We start from the raw sequence: 6,806 nt of genomic DNA, 5'->3' as shown, positions 1-6,806 counted from the left end.
TCTCTCTGTCTCTCTGCGATGAGCACATGTACCCTCTGGCAAATTTAAAAAAAAGGTATACACGTGTGTATATATATGTGTGTGTGCGTATATACATGTATGTGTGCGTATATATGTATATGTGTATGTGCATGTATATATGTGCATATGTATATATCTATGTGTACATGTATATATGTGTGTATATGTGTGTACACATGTATATGTGTATATACATGTATGTGTGTATGTATATGTGTATGTGCATATGCTTATGTGTATATATGTGCATGTATATATGTGTGCATGTGTATGTATGTGTGTATATATGTATGTATATATGCATGCGTGTATATATGTATATATGTATGTGTATATGTGTATACATGTATGTGTGTATATGTGTGTATGTGTGTCTGTGTGTGTGCGTGTATATGTGTATGTGTGCATATGTGTATATGTGTGTGTATGTGTGTGTATATGTGTGCATGTATATGTGTATGTGTATGTGTGCGTATATGTGTGTATATATGTATATATATGGAGGTGGTGTGAAACAAAAGCAACCCAGCAGAGTCTGGACTACAAGGTCCATTTAAGTCTTAAAGGCCTCAGTCAAGCACATGGCTGAGACCCGTTACGCCCACCCCACTAATGCTGCTGCCCAGCAGCCCTGTGTGAGTCAGCGGGGAGCACACCGCTGATGCACAGGGACCAGAGTGCACCTCCTTCTCCAGTGCTCCTGAGCTCTGACCTGGAGAAAGGGCACAGCCCACCAGTGGCCGGCATTGTTTCGAATGAACCTGCCCAAACTCCCAACAGCTGGTGGTTCCCCTCTGTTTGCCCCCCTCCTGCCACATGAATTTCCTGGTCGCCCTGAATGAGCACGTGACGAGAACCCAGATGCTTGCTCATTCAGGTGACACGTCCTAAGCCCTATCTCGAATAACCCCTTTCATTCCACTTATTAGGTATCGGCCTTCTTCCTAGGTTGACAGTTTTATGTACCTTCCTCTGTGTTATTTCATATTTCACAATTCAAAAATTATTTTTAAATGGAGGTAGTTATTCGCTTTAAATAGATCTTCCCAAATTTCAAAAAGGATGTAAGCAATTATTTGAGAGGATTGATTTTTAATAATAGCCAGATTGAAAACAGAAAGTCCAACAGTAGAAGTCTGGTTGAATAAGGACTAGCAGATGGTGTAATGGCTGCATCGCCTGACTCCCACATTGTTGACTACAGTTCGAGTCTCAGAGCCAGAAGCTTAAAACACACCAGGTACATGTGCATGCATGCCCAAAATCCCAAGAGGAGGAGAAGGTATTGCAGAGTGGCTATCCCCCCTGAGGGATGATTATTTGCTTTCTGTCTCTCTGTCTTTCTGGTGAGCTCACATGCCCTATGGTAAAAATCTCTCTCTAAAAAAAGAAGTCTGGAGACTTCACCCTCCTGACCCCACAATCTAGCCAGGACAGGCCAATCACGAGCTACATCTGAGCTCTGAGCGGCCCCTCTCAGGGACTAGGACAACTGCAGATCTTCTGCCCAGACTTCACCCTCCTGACCCCATGATCTATGTCAGAGTAACCCTCAATTCCCACACAGTCTACTGCACAAAGGGAGGAAAATGGAACTGCAGAGAGATTGCAGAACACCTCCTGCACGCCTCTGAATCCTCAGACCTACCTCTAAAAATTAGGAAAAAACGTATAATCCATCAGGTGACCAGAAACCACTGCAGAGCACAAGAAATATGAGAAACCAAGAAAATATCTCTCCCCCAAGGAAAAATAATAACTCCTCATCCTTCACAGACAATACAATGAAACTTGTGGGAATGTCAGATAAAGAGTTGAGAATATTCATAGTGACAAAGCTAACAGAGGTGGAAGAGAAGAGAGACAAGGAACTCCAGAAGATGCAGGAGAAAAGAGACGAGTTCCAGAAGATGAGAGAGTTCTTGCACCATCTGAAAAAGGAAATACACACCATAAAAAAGAATCCAATGGAATTGTTAGAGATGAAGGCTGTAGTACAGGAAATCAAAATCTCCCTGGAAAGTATTAAAAATAGATTAGATCATGCAGAAGATCAAATCTCAGATGTAGAAAATAGAACCTCTGACCTAGAAAAATTCACCAAAAAGACTGAGAAAATAACTCCCAAAGTGAAAATAATAGACGAGAAATATTAGATACCATTAAACGCCCAAACATCTGGATAATCAGTATCCCAGAAGGTGAAGAGACTGATAAGGGCATTGATAATCTATTCCATGAAATCCTGGAAGAAAACTTTCCAAACCTAGAGAGGCATTCAAAGATCCAGTCCCAGGAAATACAAAGGACCCCAAATAGAATCAACCCAAGAAGATCTTCTCCAAGACACATCATAGCCAGATTGACCAAAACTGCAGACAGAAGCAGTATACTAAAATTGGCAAGAGAGAAATGTCAAGTTATTTTCAAAGGCTATCCCATCAGGCTAACATCAGACTTCTCGTCAGAAACAAGGAAAGGGAAATATATTCAAAGTGTTAAATGAAAAACAATTTCAAGCAAAAATTCTATACCTGGCAAGATTATCTTTCATATGGGAAGAAAAGACAAAAACATTCTCAGATAAACAAAACCTGAAAGAATTTACCAACACCAGACCAGCTCTCCAAGAAGTGCTGAAGGGAGTGCTATCCGAGGAAAACTAAAGTTGACGCACAGAAAAAAGAGAACAAGAAATGACCAAGAAAATAGCCAACTTCATGGTAGGGACGAGTCTGGAAAGATTCAATAACAACGTTGAATGTTAACTTGCAGAATTTAAATGGAAAGATCGGACCACAGTAACACTGCAAACTCAATAGAAGGGAGATTAACTACATGAGACTGAACGGGGGAAAAGGGATTTTATGACTTTTGACTAAAACATTATTGCTTTTCTTTTATGATTTGTTTTCCAGATTTTAGGATTTTTGTCTTCTCTTGAACTGTTGATAGGTTCATCTACCTACTGTTTGAACTGAATCCTAATCTTTTTCCTGACAAGAGTTAAGCAAATTTAACATTTTTTATTTTGATCTATTAAAACTAAAACTTGACATTATTAAAACTACTAAAACATTTCTTGACATGAAAAATGTGTAAAAATACCTGTTTATTGACCACAGTAAGCTATACGGCCCCCGCGAGGTGCTACGTTATAGCACATTCACTTACTGCGGTCTATGCCTACAGTCAGACATGCGTTCATAGATACCTTTCTGCCAACTGCACTTGCTACTGAAAGTATTTCAATATTTTAAGATCTTTTGTGAATCAATAAATCATCGGGGGAAAAAAAGAAGTCTGGTTAAACCTCAGCATGTCCATACAGTGAAGAAGTTTTTCTGGAAATATATAAACCAAAAAATTAAGAGTGAGATTGTAGTGGATATGTTATTTCTCATTGTTTATCTATATTTTTATTTTTTTCCTTCCGAACTTATTTTACTATTTTTATAATAAAAACTTTTTTTAGAATTTAAGTTATTTATCTCTTTATTCAGGAGCAATTAGAATTCTTTCTCAGTTTGGATTTTTCATGTTTGCATAAAACATACATTTTAGAAGGGTAACCAGTGCCCTCCCAGCTCTTACCTTTTGAAATGTTATGTATTTACCAGCCGTTCAGGTGATCAGAGAGACATTTTCCAATTTTCACTTTCATTTTCAAGTTTCAAGCATTCATCTTTATGTAGACTATTTTCCTAAATTAAAATTAGTACTTTTTAAAAACGGATCTACTTTCATGTTTTTTAAAAAATGTTCTTTAAGAAAATAAAGGTGTAGCCAGCATGTGACCTGGTGTTTAAGGCGCTGGACTCCCACATAGTATACAACGGTTCAAGTCCCAGATCGGGCGGCTTGCGCTCGCTCTCTCTCTCTCTCTCTCTCTCTCTCTCTGGTGGACACGCGTTCCCTATAGCAATTTTTTTTGAGAGATTTTCACTATAGGGCGCGTGTGCTCACCAGACAGACAGAGAGAGACATAGAGACAGAAAGCGAGAAATCACCCCCCCCCCCCAGGGGGATGGCCTGGTCGCAATCCCTTCTCCATTCTCCTCTCTGGATCTTGGGCATGCACGCACACGCGTCCGGCATGAGTTTTAAGCCACCGGGTCCAGGACAAGAACCGCGGTCGACTATATGGGAGTCCAGCGACATAGCCATTACACTAACTGCTGGTCCCCCTATAGCAAATTTTTAAAAATTATAAAATTAAATAAAAATGAGTAAAAGGGCAAGACGGAGCAATTGTGTGTGTGGGTTTATACGCACATTCTGCCATGTTCTAGACTGGGGTCTGATTCGTGAGCGCGCCCAAGTGCGTGCTTCTACTCACCAGCGCCTTATCAAACTTCTTGGAGCCACTTGTGGTGGTGTCCTGGAAAGCAAATGAACACATTCAACAGGAAACAGATACCGGCACCCTGGGACGCACTGACACTGCGGCAGCCACACCCGCCACTGGGTGTCTCCCCTGCCTCGCTGGCTTTGGGGAGCGTGGTGGGGACTGGGGAGGCCGCGTTTGCAGGCCAGATCGAGGTGGAGTCCGCTTGGCTCCTGCGGGCAGCGTCCTAGCTTTTGTGACTGGGCGTTTGATTCGTCAGGGAGAGGAGGGGAAGCTTTTATGTTCTCCTTAAGGCCCCATCAGTTCCTATCCCTATCTCACTGTGACATCTTGTCTGTTTGCAGTGTCCTAGAATAAAATAAGTAAAATTGGAGAAGTAACCCCTGGCCAGGACAATGGTACGTTCTCTCTTGGAGCCTTGGCCTCTCAGAACTGGGGCCATGTCCGGCAGGGCCTGTGACGGGGACAGAGGACCCGCAGGGAGCAGGTGGCCTCTGCAGGAGCAATCTTCAACTCGCCCTGGGATGGCAGGGCTAACCCCGGGACTGCTCCCAGCACAGACACGTAACCCCGATTGGTGATCTTTCTGCTTGCCGCTGGATTTGCAGTGTGCACACCTCGGATGAGCGCCCTCTGCAGCCTGCCCTTCCAGTTCAATTTCTCACTCCAACCCACCGCCTTCCTCCGTGTTCCTGATCTCTTTCGCGATCTTCCGCCGCCACTTTTATCTTTGGCCGCCACTTTTATCTTTGTTTTGGTGCCCCTCTTTGTTTGCCTAGATACTTTTGAATAAAGTCGTTATGGGAAAATGAACTCTAGAACTTAGTGTAAAGGGTTCAGAGCAGGTGCCCGAGCTGCTGCCCCTGTACTTTAATACATTCTCTGCATGACTGAGTTGCTAATCTGCCTGCTCAGGGAAGCAGACAAGGGAGAATTTGTTGAAATTTTAAAAAATTCAAACAGCAACAAAAGCAGAGCGAGACCGTACTTTCGAACCCACAAAGTACAGAGAGAGGGCTAGATACAGAACCTGGTGTGGGTGGCAGGACTCTAGCCGGTCTCACCTTCTCAGGAAAACACAGGACCACAAGTTAGGGAGCGTATTATTTTAAATATTCAAACAAATGAGGGGGACGGCAGTTTAGCATCCTGAATCCCAGGTTTGGGAATCATTTCAAGTCATGCAGTTCACAGAGGGTCTGCAGATGGGGTGAGGATTGAGGAAACCGCCAGGCCACAGGGGAGCGGCCCTCCCACCAGGGAAGGCGCAGCCACCCGCAGGCCGCACCACCGCAGGGTCGGTTCCTTTGGCTGCCAGCAGTCGGTAGCTCCATCTGCCAGCAAAAACAAGGTCACTGCAGAGTGTGGGAACCGAACCGCAGCTGTCACACCCCCTCAGAGCCTTCGTTATCCCCAAGGCTGCTGGGGTCAGGCCTGGGTGCTGCGTGAGAGATGTAGTGGGGACCTCACGGGGCTGTCTTCTGTTGGGGTACGGGAGTCTTCGGTGATATTCCTCATCCGTACACAGACGCGAGTCAACAACAACTAGGAGTCATTTTTAACGGGCCAGTCCCACCGTGCAGCGGCCATGCACTGCTCACGCAGCTGTACCCGGAAGGTGACCACCACCAGGTGTGAATCCCTGGCCCGGTCAGCGGAAACACACTGGCACCGGTACAGGCCCCAGGTCTGCCAGGCCGAGGACAGTGGGGGGGACCCAGGTCCGCCCAGATCCACCCAGGCCCGGGAGGGTGCTCCTGTCCCAGTCTCTCCTGGCTCCCACAGCAGCAGGGTCCCTCGGTCCCATGAGGGAAGACGGTCTGCCGTTCCCGCGTGCTCAGGAGTCCCCTCGCTGCTCTTCAGTCCCACGGCCCTTTCTTCCCTTCTTCCTTCCTGTTTCTCTCCTTCCCGCCTGCCATCCTGTCTTTCCACTGGAATCGTGCAGTGTTTCCGGAGTGTAGGAAAGCAGGGGATAGTAGAGCGAGCTCCCGGCACCCGCTGTCCAGCCAGCTCAGACCCTAATGTGTTCCAGACCTGCCCGCGCTCCGCTAAAAATACTTTCCTGGCCTTAAAACATTTCAGCTCCAGATGAAAAGCCTCGCACCCTCCTGCCACCTCTAATTCTCACCATCCTTCCCTAGGGGCTACACCGCCCCAGATGTGGTATTTATTGTCCTGTCTGTGTCTTGTTTTGTTTTTCAATCTTTTTCTTGTTTGTGACAGGGCACGTGCACGTGATGAGAGACAGAGAACCCTCTCCAGAGAACCCGGCGGTCCAGTCCTGCTGTCCTGCGGCCCATCGCACCCCTGCGGGCAGTGCTCCAGGCCCCGCAGGTTGGGGACCGACCGGCAGGGGCCATGTGACATCTGCTTCTCTTGAGCTCCTCACTGCTGTGGCAGAGTCGGCACCTGGTCGTTAGGGTCCGGCCACGCGTCT

Source organism: Tupaia chinensis, unplaced genomic scaffold, assembly GCF_000334495.1.
Source record: "Tupaia chinensis unplaced genomic scaffold, TupChi_1.0 Scaffold000088_1, whole genome shotgun sequence".
In the NCBI taxonomy this organism is placed as follows: Eukaryota; Metazoa; Chordata; class Mammalia; order Scandentia; family Tupaiidae; genus Tupaia; species Tupaia belangeri.
Note: the sequence above shows the minus strand (reverse complement) of the source record.